Genomic DNA, 14,743 nt, shown 5'->3' with positions numbered 1-14,743 from the left:
GCAAATAAAGGGCTTTTCTTCTTTTCTTTATTGTTTTGCTCTTTGGGAGAGAATATACAGGGGTTAAAATAGGGAAAATGTGTTGGTATTTTTGTTTGTGTTGGGTTTTGTTTTGTTTTGTTTTGTTTTGTTTTGTTTTGTTTTGTTTTGTTTTTTGAGACAGAATCTGGCTCTGTCACCCAGGCTGGAGTGCAATAGCATGATCTCAGCTCACTGCAACCTCACCTCCTGGGTTCAAGCAATTCTCGTGCCTCAGCCTCCCTAGTAGCTGGGATTACAGGTGTGCACCACCAACCCCAGCTAATTTATTATTACTATATATATATTATTTTTGTATATTTAGTAGAGAAACAGATTTTCACCATGTTGGCCAGGCTGGTCTCGAAATCCTGGTTTCAAGTGATCCGCTGGCCTCAGCCCCCCAAAGTGCTGGGATTACAGGTGGGAGCCACCATGCCTGGCCTGGAAAAATGTGTTTTAATTCACTTTGATTCGTTTTCTTATATATTCCATATAATTGGAGAACTACATTTATCTTTTCTTTAATAATTAAAATCAAAAGGAAAGTCATCACTTTCCTTCCTCATCAGGTTTTCAGAACTTCTGATACTTGAAATATGGATGTATTTAAATCTAGACCTGACAAACAAGCCAGGGTGCATTATGGTAACACACAGGACAGCTTTCTCCTTCTCCGCAGCCAGCTGCCAGGATGGAAACCCCAGCTCCCCTGCCTTCTGGCTGTGACCTTGAGCGAGTTGTTTTATCTCCCTAAACATCAGTTTTCTCCATCAAGAAATTGGGATAATAATAGTACACATTGTTATGAGGATTAATTGGGGTATGGACTAGGAGATGCTCAAGAAATATTAACTTTTATCTTCACTACATAACTATTTACTGTATATTAACACACTCATGTGTTGCTTAACAACAGAACAGGGATATGTTTTGGTAAAAGCAGTTTTGCTATTGTGAGAACATTCTAGGATGTACTTACAGTGCAAACCTGGATGATATAGCCTACTACACACCTATGGCATACCCTACTGCTCCTAGCTACAAGCCTGTAGATGTTGCTGCTGTCTTGAATACTATAAGCACTGTAACACAATGGTAAGCATTTGTGTATCTGAATATGTCTAACTATAAAAATGGTACACAAAAATTATGGTACTATAATCTTTTTCTTTTTTTTTTTTTTTTTTTTTTTTTTTTGAGATGACATCTCACTCTGTCACCAGGCTGGAGTACAGTGGCACAATCTTGGCTCACTGCAACCTCCAACTCCCAGGTTCAAGTGATTCTTCTGCCTCACCCTCCCAAGTAGTTGGGACTACAGGTGCGTATCACCATGCCCAGCTAATTTTTTTTTCTTTTTTTTTTGTATTTTAGTAGAGACGGGTTTCAACATGTTGGCCAGGATGGTCTCAATCTCCTGACCTTGTGATCCACCCACCTTGGCCTCCCAAAGTGCTGGGATTACAGGTGTGAGCCACCACGCCTGGCCTAGTATTATAATCTTATGGGATCACCACCATGCATGTGGTCCATTGTTGACCAAACATCATTGTATGGTATGTAAGTGTGCATATATATATACACATACAAATGCATATACATACATGTACTTATATATACATATGTGTGTGTGTGTATGTGTGTGTGTGTGTGTGTGTGTGTGTGTGTGTGTGTGTGTATTTCTTTCTGGGCAAAGATTGATTACCCTTCATTTTTCTAATAATTTTTTTAATAAATGGAAAGCTGGTACCCTTGCATCTGAGGCCAGTTCACTTGTTGCAGCATTTGGCCCCACCTGAGGCCCTTTGGCAGGGATAGGTCCTAGATAGCATGGCTCACAGGACAGAGCTCCAAAGCAATGGGTTTTGGGAATTGCTCACTTAAATAAATATGAGTCTCTGGATTATTTTTTCTTTCAAAGAAATTTCCAGAATAAAAAACAGGACATCTTAGCTAAAGGAAAGTCCCAAAGCCTCTGTGCATACTTCCATCATTGCACTGAAGAACGGTTGGGTGGGACATCCCAATTCTGTAGCCCCTGGAGCCCTTCCTTCTTCCTTTGGGGTCCCAAAGTCATTCAAGGTCAGGTGGGCCTCCAAAAAGTTAATCACCCTTTATAACCAAATCTAAACACTTGTCCCGAGGGAGAATGGATTTTCCAAAGCCCTGCCCATGGGTTTTCCAATGTCCCAATTTTATGCTTGTTATTATGACTTAGAAAAGCTTGCTGGGTTTGTTTTGAAGACAAGGGAAAAAATAACATTACGCTATTTTAAACGGCTGCAAATATTTCAAATATGACCCAAGGCAGTAAAAATGCTGTATTTCCCAAACCACAAACCCTACTCCTTGTTAAAATCCAATTGCCATCTGAGTGTGGGATGAAGAGGAGGGATGCCAAGGCCATGGAGCATCGTACATTTCATCTTTCTTTGGGTGACTGCAAAATAACTGTTTTCTCCACCACTTTCATTTCTGCATTTCACAGCCTGAGTTCATAAAACTGCTGAAAAAACATACTCCAACCGTGATTTAGGCTTTACCCTTGTGATGTTTGAGACCCTGCAGCTTTTAGATCTCATTATGACTTTGTTTGGGAGGACAGGGCTCGGAAAGGACGGAGAAGGGAATGCTGGTCATCTCCGATACATCTTTTGACGTTGGAGATGGAAAAGAACAGGTGATTTTAAGAGTGGCTTCCATTGTTTTCTTCCTGTTTTTCTCTAGTGCTCAGAGCACAAGGACTAATGCTGGTTTATTTGGGGGTATGCTGTGCCAAGCACAGTGTCTGACACTGAATATTCGACAGACATTCATTGAATGAATGATCAATTTAAAGAACGAGGCCTAAAAGGGAAACAAAATTGGCACAACTAGCTTTATTTTTACTATATTTAAGAAAGTGGACTGTTTTATGTTAACTGTATAGTTTAAAATTTAAACACAATATTTGGGCCTACATAAATAGTTGGAAAAGGTAAAATGTCATAACACTGGGTGTTTGTTATTAAAGTTGGAACTTGCCTTTGGATTATGACAACTTGATTTAAAACAAGGAATGGATTGTTCCTTGCTCTGCCTGCTCTAAATTTCAGGGGTTTGCAACATCAGATCTTTCTTTGGGATATAAACAGATGGTGCCAAAGGGTGGGTGCCTTGTGGAGTCGTTGCATCTGAGCATTGACCTTTCTGGGTGGTTGAAGATAAGATGGAGAGAAACTGACCCCAGACCCAGCATAGAGCAAATCTGATGGCAAACCCACCTACCCTGTGGTGTCCCACATTAAAACCAGCTACTTCTCTCAAAGTTCCATCAGTGGAAGACTGGAACATAACTAGGCAGTAATAAGGAACAGAGAAGTGACTTTTTTTCTCTTAACTTTTTAATTAAAAATTCAAGGATATGTGTGTTAGAGTTGTATGACTTGTACCTCAAGAGGACAGTTTTTTCTCTTCGCCTCAGCAGCCCACCCAAACACACACAAGACCTGCGTAATGTCAGCCTTTATGACTATCACAGAGCAGCAAGACTTGAGTATGAGGAGGAAGGCTGTCCTCCCCTCCAGGAGGCTTGGAATTCTAAGGCCCCACCGTGTTCATGTAGTCACATTTTATCTTCCATTAAGCCCCTTCTTTATAAGCTCCATCTTTGATCACTGCCTGTCCACTGAAGTATCTGAGATGTGCTGCATTCTTAAAATTAAGAGTTCTGTTGAAAGGTTGGTTAACAGATAGAAAACTACAACTAGACAGGAGAAATGAGTTCTGGTGTCCTGCCGTGCTATAGAGTGAATGTGGTTAACTATAATTTATTGTATATTGTCAAATAACTAAAAGAGCGGATGGGGGATTGTTTGGTGTTTTGAGACAGGGTCTCACTCTGTCACCCAGGCTGCAGTGCAGTGGCATGGTCATGGCTCACTGAAGCCTTGACATCCCAGGCTTAAGCAGTCCTCCCACCATAGCCTCCTGAGTAGCTGGGACTGCAGGTGCATGCCACCACACTCAGCTAATTTTGTGTATTTTTAGTAGAGATGAGGTTTTAACATATTGCTGAGGCTGGTCTCAAACTCCTGGACTCAAGTGATGCCTCTGCCTCAGTTTCCCAAAGTGCTGGGATTACAGGTGTGAGCCACCATGCCCAGCTGAGAGGGGATTCTGAATGTTCAAACATAAAGAAATAATAAATGGTTGAGGTGGAGGATATGCTAATACCATGATTTGATCATTATACATGGTGTAAATGATGTACAATGATTACGTATCAACTAAAAATAAAAGAAAGTACTGTTAAAGGAAAACAAAACGGCAAATAAACCACAAGTTGAAGGGAAAGAGACTTCTGGAAGAATGAGATCAGGTTCAGATCCCAACCCACCACTTGCTGACTATGTGGATTTAGGCAAATCACTTGTTGCATGGAGCCTCCCTCTATTGCCTCATATATAAATACAGAAATAAAAAGAGTGCCTTCCCCATGGAGTGGTTGTGAGACCTGAATGACATAATTCATTAAAGTACTTAGCAAACTCCGTGGCACATAGGAAGTGCTCGGTGAAGGTTAAGAACAAAAGTTAGTAAATGAGACATATTAAATTAAAACTCTAGGCCTACCCTAGGACCACAGCAGTGGAATTTTCTACAAAGAAGCTTGGTAGAGGGAGGCACTCAACCTGTTTCCACCCAGGAGGGGGTTGATACTGTTCTGACAACAACCAAGCCTCAAGGAAAAAACACCCAATGCCACCATCTGGGTTTCCATGCTCTGCTCACCTGGTTTCCAATTAGCACCTTATTAGGCTGCACACCTGGGGTGTGACTTTAAGCTCTACCAGCAATTCTTTAACCCTATCCTGAGCTTTTCCTGCAGATGGGCAGAGCTATTTAAGAATCTCCTCCTCACCATTTGGAGGGATAAAACTAAGGGAAGGGCCCTGTTTGTGAATTCTAGACCCTTAGTGAGGGTTTCTTCACCATTTCCTGGATATGAACTTTTCGCCAGTCTGCTGAAGCCTGGGGACCCCTTCTCACAATAAGGTTTTGAAATGCATAAAACAACATAAACAGAACTGTCAAAGAAAAAATTATATTAAGACACAGTATTTAAAATTTAAAATCATAATTTTTTATTGCATTTTAGGTTTTGGAGTACATGTGAAGAACGTGCAAGATTGTTGCATAGGTACACACGTGGCAGTGTGATTTGCTGCCTTCCCTTCACCTATATCTGGCTTTTCTCACCGTGCTCTCTCTCCCTAACTCCCCATCCCCTGCTGTCCCTCCCCTATTTCCCCGCCAACAGACCCCAGTGTGTAGTGCTCCCCTCCCTGCGTCCATGTGTTCTCATTGTTCAACACCCACCTATGAGTGAGAACAGGCAGTGTTTGATTTTCTGCTCTGGTGTCAGTTTGCTGAGAATGATGGTTTCCAGGTTCATCCATGTCCCTACAAAGGACATGAACTCATCATTTTTGATGGCTGCATAATATTCCATAGTGTATATGTGCCATGTTTTCCCTGTCCAGTCTATCATCGATGGGCATTTGGGTTGGTTCCAGGTCTTTGCTATTATAAACTGTGCTGCAATGAACATTCGTGTGCACATGTCCTTATAGTAGAATGATTTATAATCCTTTGGATATATACCCAGTAATGGGATTGCTGGGTCAAATGGAATTTCTATTTTTATGTTATTGAGGAATCACCACACTGTCTTCCACAATGGTTGAATTAATTTACACTCCCACCAACATGTAAAATTGTTCCTATTTCTCCATATCCTCTCCAGCATCTGTTGTCTCCAGAGTTTTTAATGATCGCCATTCTAACTGGTGTGAGATGGTATCTCAATGTGGTTTTGATTTGCATTTCTCTAATGACCAGTGATGATGAGCATTTTTTCATGTGTGTTGGCCTCATATATGTCTTCTTTTGTAATGTGTCTGTTCATATCCTTTGCCCACTTTTGAATGGGCTTGTTTGTTTTTTTCTTGTAAATCTGTTTTAGTTCTTTGTAAATTCTGGATATCAGCCCTTTGTCAGATGGGTAAACTGCAAAAAATTTTTTCCCATTCTGTTGTTTGCCATAAAATCATAATTATAAATAATATATGAACTTCTTTGATAATACAACCTATAGCATGACCTGGCAACCAGTCTAATAGGTACCATAATTTTCAAGAAGGGACAAGAAAAAAAATGCTGTTTTAGACATGTACCACTATCATAAAGTGACCTGAAAATACCAGTCATTTCTACTGGTGACAGAGTAGCAAATGCTGCCAATGCAGGTGTGGTTTTTTGCCTTTGGTCATAATGAAAGGAAATGTTTAATTGTAGTTAGAGATTGTAGAAAATTAAGAACATTTTTCCCATACAAGTTTATCGACGGTAGGAACCCAACCACCCAACCACCTCCCCACCGCACCGCCCCTGACCTTGATGCTTCCAGACTTCCTCTTTCCCCAGCATTGGAACCAGGGCCAACTTGCCCATTGTAGGTACAACAGACACAATGCCAGGGCCGTGATACTTTTAAAGTCCCATGAAAGTATTTTAATTTAATTTCTTTAAAACTGGAAGAATGACTGGAGGCAGTGGCTCACACCTATAATCCTAGCACTTTAAGGGCCAAGATGGGCGGAATGCTTGAGCCCAGGAGTTTGAGACCAGCCTGGGAAACATAGTGAAAACCCGTCTCTACAAAAAAAAAAAAAAAAAAAAAAAAATTCAACAATTAGCTGGGTGTGGTGGCATACGCTTATGGAACCAACTACTGAGGCTGAGGTAGGAGGATCACCTGAGCCCAGATGATCGAGGCTGCAGAAAGCCGTGATCACACAACTGCACTCCAGCCTGGGTGACAGAGTGAGACCTTGTCTCAAAAAATAAAAAGGAAGAAAAATGAACATAATAATAATGGATCTATAATAGTAAATTCAACCTGGATTATATTCCTCTTTATACAAATGCAACCTTCAATGTAATTTTTAATTTTTTTAAAATAAAAAGGGGATTATGAAGACATGAGGTCCTTGGACCCTTGAAAGTCGCATACAGCCCTGCTGGTGTTGCTGGTATTTCCTCAGGATGCTCTGTCTTTGAAAGTCTAAGTGTAAAACAAGCATTGCCGGGGAGATTAGGCGTATCCTTGGTTTGGCAATCCCCTTGACTATCTGAATAACAGCCTATTAGGAATCTGCTCTTTTGCTACAGGAGCTGTGTGGGTTGGAGTCTCCACCAATTGTCACTTTTTTCCCATTCCAAGCAGGACCGGCAATTCAGCCGTGTTTGCCCAGGGCTTTCCCAGTTTGGGCACTGGAAGTCTCATGTCCTAGAAAACCTCTCAGTCCTGGCCAACTAGAATAGTTTATCAGTTTGCATCCAAGGTCAAAAAAATCCAGGAACCTGCTGTGATATAAATGGGATTGTTTTCCCTGGGTTCCTCACTGAGCCTCATTTTAAGAGGGAAAAAATGCAAACCCATAAAGTGACCAGGAGCACTGAGCTTGATCTACTGTGGCCAAATGCACAAATTAACTCTCTCCATCTTAATTTGACTGCTTTAATACAGAAAAGAATAAAAATTCAAAGGCCTGTACTCCCAATGACAAGATGAGCCCAGCTGATAGATTTTTCCTTAACTAAAAATGTACATACTGATAATTTTTTTTTTTTTTGCTTCATATGATATGGAAAAATTTAAATACAGAAAAGAGAAAAATCTCTTCTATCCCCATGTCAACTCCTAGGCCTTCTTTGCAAAAGTAGCCAGTGTTAACACTTCCTTATAGATTCCTTCACCAAAAAGATTCTAAGTCACTAATATTGTTAGCCTAATTCCAGAGTCCTCATTTCTAATTACTTAGCATCCTAGCTTCACAGTGCACTGTTGGAGTAACCTTGGCATATTTCTTAATGGCTTGGTCCTTCAGCTTCTGTGTCTAAATATAGGAATAATGACTAGACTTGGCCAGTGAGTGATGGTCCATGTGAAATGCTTAGTACTTGGCACATACTCAGTTCTCAAATGCTGTTGATTGTGGTCAGTAACAGTAATATGGTAATTGCCATCATTGTTGTTGTTGCCTCTGTTTCTCTTACTCTCCCCTCACATTAGGTTACTAGTGGCCTAAGAAAGTAGAATGGGGTCAGGTGCAATGGTTCATGCCTGTAATTCTAGTGCTTTGGGAAGCCAAAGAGGGAAGATTGCTTGAGCCCAGGAGTTCAAGACCAGCCTGGGAAACATAGGGAGACCCTGTGTCTACAAAAAAATTTTTAAGTTAGCCAGGCATAGTGGCAAGTCCCAGCTACTTGAGAGGCTGAGGCAGGAGACTGGGAGGCTGAGGTTATAGTGAGCCATGATCATGTCACAGTGCCACAGTACTCCAGCCTGGGCAACAGAGTGAGACCCTGTCTCCAAAAAAAAAAAAAAAAAAGAAAAGAAAAAGAAAAGAAAAGAAAAAAAAGAAAGAAAGAAAGAAAATGGAATGGTCTGGAACAGGACACCATTTAGCCTGTCTTGGCAGGTGAATGTGGGTGAGAAGGAATAGGGATTTATGCCTAATCTTTTTCTAGAAAGGCACTGAGCCCACCACCTCTCAGTGTGTGTCCTTGGAAAGCTTGGGACCTAGAGGCATGTGACTTCTTTTATACCTGTGCTGTTCAGTACAGTAGTCACAAGGCATATGGGAGCTATTTAAGTTTTACTTTAATTTAAAATTCAGTCCTTCACACTAGCCACAATTCAAATACTTGGTAGCCACATGTGGCTAGTAGCTACCATATTAGACAGCACAGATATAAGATATTTCCGTTACTGCAGAACGTTCAGTTAGACAGTCCTGCTCTAGAGCCCTCCCGGATCCTAGCACTTAAAGATCGACCCTGCTCTGGGTGGCCAACTGAAGCCTTATCTCCTTCAACTGCGTTGTTCCAGCCCTCCATCTAAAGGCTGCTACCCCCAGCTCATAGGTGGTGTTCACGGGTTTTGTAAATGGAGGAGTAAATAATATACCTTTAGCCATACTTCAGTCCTTCTTGGAGTTCTTGCTTCTTCCAGGCTGTTGGAATCATTTCTACTTAGCATAGAACCCACCTGCAATCTCTAGCCCCAGGAAGTTTCAAGCATGTCTCCATGCATCTGTGTGCCTACGTTAAAGTTTTGCATTTAGACCCCTTTCCACATCCCTTGGGGTTTTGCATGGTTTCTCTCCCCTTCCTCCTCTTCCACCTGAGGTTGTGGACTGAAACTAGGAGAGCTCTAGATTCAGACCACAGTGCATAGGTCAGCAGTCTGGGAAAGGTTTTTAAACTTTCTCTCTCATATCTGGAATGGAAGTTCCACTGCTAAGCTTCTTTCTTTTCTTCCTACTTTCCCTCCTTTCTTGAATTCAATCTTTATTAAGTACCTCTGCTAGATACTATAGTTTGTTTTGTTTTGTTTTGTTTAACACAGAATCTCACTCTGTCACCCAGACTGGAGTGCAGTGGCTTGATCACAGCTCACTGCAGCCTCTGCCTCCCAGGTTCCAGCAATTCTCCTGCCTCAGCCTCCCGAGTAGCTGGGATTATAGGCATACACACCACCATGCCCAGTTAATTTTTGTATTTTTAGTAGAGATGAGATTTCACCATGTTGGCCAGGCTGGTCTCGAACTCCTGACCTCAAATTATCTGCCCTCCTTGGCTTCCCGAATGCTGGGATTATAGGCATGAACCACCACGCCAGGCCTAGATATTATAGTTTAAAAAATAAAAAGATTTAGTCTTTACACTCAGAGAGCTTATAGTCTAGGAGGAAAGAATAAACAAAAAATCATGATGATTATGAAAATAATAAGAGTTAACATTTTTGAGCACTTGCTATGGGCCAGAGTGTTTTAAATACTTTAAAATAGTTATTTACATATGTGTTACACTTTTTAGCCTTCACCATAACGCCATCAGGCAGGTACCATTATTATCCCCATTCTACGTGTAAGAAAACTGAGGCACAGAGAGGTTTAATACCGTGACTAAGGTCATACAACAAAAGTGGTAGAACCAGAATTTGAATAAAACAGCCTGACTCAGGCTGGGTGTGGTGGCTTACGCCTGTAATCTCAACACTTTGGGAGGCCAAGGCAGGCAGATCACCTGAGGCCAGGAGTTTGAGACCAGCCTGGCCAACATAGTGAAGCCCTGTCTCTACCAAAAATATGAAACTTAGCTGAGCATGGTGGTTCACACCTGTACAACCAGCTACCAGGGAGGCTGAGGCTGGAGGATCACTTGAACCCAGGAAGCAGAGGTTGCAGTGAACTAAGAGCATCCCTACTGGACTCCAGCCTGGGTGACAGAGTGATACTTCATCTTAAAAAACAAACAACAACAAAAAAAAACCCAGCCAGGCTCAAAACCTACGTTTAACCATTATAATCTACTGCCCTTTAATATAGACCAGTGGCTCCCATCCGTGACCAGTTTTGCACCCCCAAGGAACATTTGGTCATGTCTGAAGATATTTTTGGTTGTCATAATTGAGGAGAAAGAGGTGCCGATGGCATTTGGTGGGTAGAGAACAGAAACGCTGCTAAGTGGCCTGCAATGTGCAGTTCAGCCCCTCAGAGCAGAGACTTATCCTGCCTAAAATGTCAATAGTGCTGAGGTTGAGAAGTCCCAACACAGACTAATCATCGAATGTAAAAGATTTGATAAAAGGCTGTATGTGTACATCCTTCAACAAAGAATTCAGAAATTGATTTTGCCATTATTATTGTTATAATTTTCACTGTTTTATTTTTAAAGAATGATGTCATTTTCAAGCATTTCCCTCAAGTGTAACCTGATCCCCCAAATCCAATCACCCCAGTACTGTTCCTTCAATATGAGACTTTGAGTGGACAAGGAAGATGGATGGGCTGCTGGTCACCCCTCTTCACTCCCACAACCAGCTCCCAGTGGGAGGCCACAGACCCCAAGCCCCAGGCCTCCACGCACATCCTCCTGCCCCTGTAATCACTGGGTCTCCCAGGTGCCCTTCTGTATACCACTGTAGGAAATAATTATCCTCCCTGGAAGCATGCCAATTAAATTCTCCCATGGTTGCTTGTTAGCAAAAGAGTGCGGGCAGGCAGGCTGGTTGGCAAACATTTCCTGTTCATTTCATCCAGGCTCCTGCGTCATCCGAAAGTGGAGCTTTTTCTCAGGATGCCCACAGCTGCACTCCCAGGCCAGCCAGCCAAACATTCCTGGCCCTACACAGAGGCTGACCATCTCATTTATTTAAAAAAGGGGAAGAGACCTTTTTCTAAGAAAAAAGTTTTTTAAAAAAAAAAAGTTTCCCGCTTTCAGAGAGGCCTTGTCTGAAGGTTCTCCTCCTGACACTGAGAAATCTCCCATCCAGAGAGTTCTATTTGGCTCTTGGCTCCATGCCAGGGAATGGTAGCTAAAGCTACCAGATCCATCCATCAGCTGACAGAATAATGAGGGACAAGACCCTTGAGACTACACCAGCCAACATTTCTCAAAGCGTATTTCATGGAACACCTACTGCAGGGTACCCTGAAAGATGTTAGGGATAAAAAAAAATGTTCGTGGGTAATGAAGTTTGGGAAAGCCTGAGCTGAAGAAAGTTGGACAGGTTACATTGCAACAGGACTTTTGAGAGCCTTGACTGTGTTGGTGGATATTGTGAATGTCTGAGAGAAGAAGCAGCATACAGTGTTTCCCTAAATTATTTCATATTCTATCTTAATTTGAATTCTCCCAAAAGCAGAGACAAAGGCTTGGCATCAGGCATAGTGTATCTGGGAATTGATTCCAGTGATCGGAAATGAGGGAGTGGGAAGGATGGAAAGAAAAAACAAAAGGCAGTGCAAGTGCAGAGTGGGCTGGTTTCCACTGCAATAAGCGGAAATCAGTATCGCTGGAAAATCTATGAAGGACCATATAAAATATGCCCAAAAATTTGTGCTGCTAAAAGGTGAAGCAACCAGGACTTACATTCCCTAGGGGTTATAGGTTGCCCCTAAGAAGTTAAGTACCCTGCACTTCCTGGGTTACACCTACATGCTGGTTGCTATGGTATGAATGTACCATCCAAAACTCATTGGAATTTAATTGCTATTGTAAATTTGTAAGAGGTGATTAGGTCACGAGGGCTGCACCCCCATTAACGGAGTAATGCTATTATCGAAGAAGTGAGTTAGTTATCACACAAGTGGGTTCCTTTCTATATCTCTCACACTTGTTTGCCCTTCTGCCTTCTGCCCTGAGATAAGGCAGCACCAAGGCCCTCATCAGATGCTGGTACCATGCTCTTGAACTTCCCAGCCTCCAGAACCATGAGCCAGAGAAATTGATATTCTTCACAAATTCTCTGGTATTCTGTTACAGCAGCAGAATACAGACTAAGACACTGGTGGAGCTGCTCTCTATGTCTCTGGAGAAAACTCTGAGGCAGCAAAGCAAAGAGACACCATGTGAAGCATTTGACCTGGAATTCTGGCAACACGCAGGGAACTTTCCACATGGCTGCACTGAAATAATGTAAGCCAGAAGGAGGGGGTATGGAAGACAAGTCTGCTCACCATAAAAGCCTTTATTTTCCCCAGAACATATCAGATGTATAGCTCTTCTTAGAACATATAGAAGGAACGGTTACTCTAACCATACTGAACTTCTTCTTTTATAGAAGAGGGACAGAGGGAGTGTGACTTGCCCAAGATACGACACCATATTCCAAGAAGGACACACTGTGTTTTAAATTCCTCTTCTGTACAATGGTACTTATTACAATGTTTACCCCCACAGTGCATCATGTGCTTAGAACAGTACCTGGCATGTAGTAAGGGCACAATAAAGTGTACTTGTTATTTGGCTAAAAATGAGAGCAACTGCACATACATGAACTGCTACCACAATGCCAAGTTCACACCATGTTTGTAGAAAGACATAGCCCTTCAGTTCAAGAAGCTTACATTCTTAAAATGAACAAGGGCATGATTCATTTACTGAACAAATATATTTGAACACCTGTCCTGTGCTGGATGATGAGGGTATAATAATGAATAAAATAGAAGTGATCTCTTCTTTCATGGAGCATACAACCTGATTGAGAAGAGAGAAATAAAACAGATAACTTGGTAAATAATTAATTACTTTAAATGTGATGATGGTTTTGAAAGAAAATTATAAATGCTATAACATATATGCTATATATGTGGCCTCTTAGCAGCAATAATCTCTCTTTTGCTCTACCTACACACGTAAATATCAGCACTGCTGTGACCACTGGGGCTGCAAGGGTGGAACATAAATGAAGAGGCTCAGGTGATGTCTCCACAATGCCCACAGTCCCAAGCCAATTTAGAAAGAAAAAGAATTACGTTTCTCATCTGCCATTATTGCCAACCCCTATGTACCAACATGTATCTAAGAGAGGGTCACTTGTCTTTTTCCCATTTTTTGAACAATATCCTTGGGCAAAATAACAGAAGACCCTGAAGGAAAAACAAATGTTGGCTCTGGCATAAAAATGGTTAACTTATTATGTTAACCACTATTTGTTAAACATAAGCCCAAATGCCATTTTGTAGGATATTTTATGTTATTTATTTAACATTCAACAAGTATTTATCAACTACCTACTATGTACCAGGCCCTGTTCTAGGCATTGGGCATAACTCTGAACAAACACAGGCAAAAATCACAACCCTCTTGGGACCTACAGTCTAGTCAGGGGAGAGAGAGATTACACATAACAAGCAAGTAAATTTGATGGTATGTTAGCATATCAGGTAGCTTGCGCTATATAATGAACCAGTGAAGAGTCTTGGATGGAAACGTGTTGATTTCCTCTGCAAATATTTACTGAGCACCTATTATGTACCAGGTACTGTATTAGGCATAGAGAATACTGTAGTGAACAGGACAAAGGGACTCCTCAACCTCCTGCAGCTTATATTCTGGTTGAAGTTTAAAAAATAATAACACATGATAATTTCGTCCAATGGTAATAAAATAAGAAAATAAAACAGGGTCATGAGAGACAGTAAATACTGTAGGTCAGAGAATATGACTTAAGTGATTAGTCATGTGCAAGACACTATAATAACTGCACTGAAAGTATCGATGAACAGTAATGGATTCAAGGGTTTTTTTAAATCAAAATTAATACATCCAGTGAACTCTCACTGATCCATGCTTACATTTTCTGCACGAATGTTTTGACCTCAGGGAGGTTTCTTCATGTCACCCAACATACAGGTCACCTTTCCCCAGCCACTCAGGGAGTGCTTGTTAATTTTAACAATAAACTACAGGAAACGTATTTAGTAAGAGTAATATGCTGGGGCAAGCGATCCCATTATTCATTCTTGAGACTTGGAGCAATGCTTTTTGGATTATTCACACGGCTGCTCCTGTCAATTCTAAGTGGATTTATCCTCTATTCTTTTACACAACATTAAAACATTACAATTCCTTTCCAACCTGCACTGTTTGCTTAGCTTTGTATTTTATGAACAAAGCATTCTTCCCTTCCCCTGTACTCTTTCCTGTGCTTTGTGCCCAGGAAAACCACACGACTTTAAATGCTTTGGGGTTGGGTGGCTTCTTCCTGCATCTTAGCCCCTTATGTCCTGAGAACACAATGCCAGAAGTCACCTCCCACATTTACAAGGTATGTTCCTTGTTTGACTAGAACATATCCTTTCTCCCTTGGTCCTTTGCTCACCTG

This window comes from Saimiri boliviensis, chromosome 8, assembly GCF_048565385.1.
Source record: "Saimiri boliviensis isolate mSaiBol1 chromosome 8, mSaiBol1.pri, whole genome shotgun sequence".
Lineage (NCBI taxonomy): Eukaryota > Metazoa > Chordata > Mammalia > Primates > Cebidae > Saimiri > Saimiri boliviensis.
Note: the sequence above shows the minus strand (reverse complement) of the source record.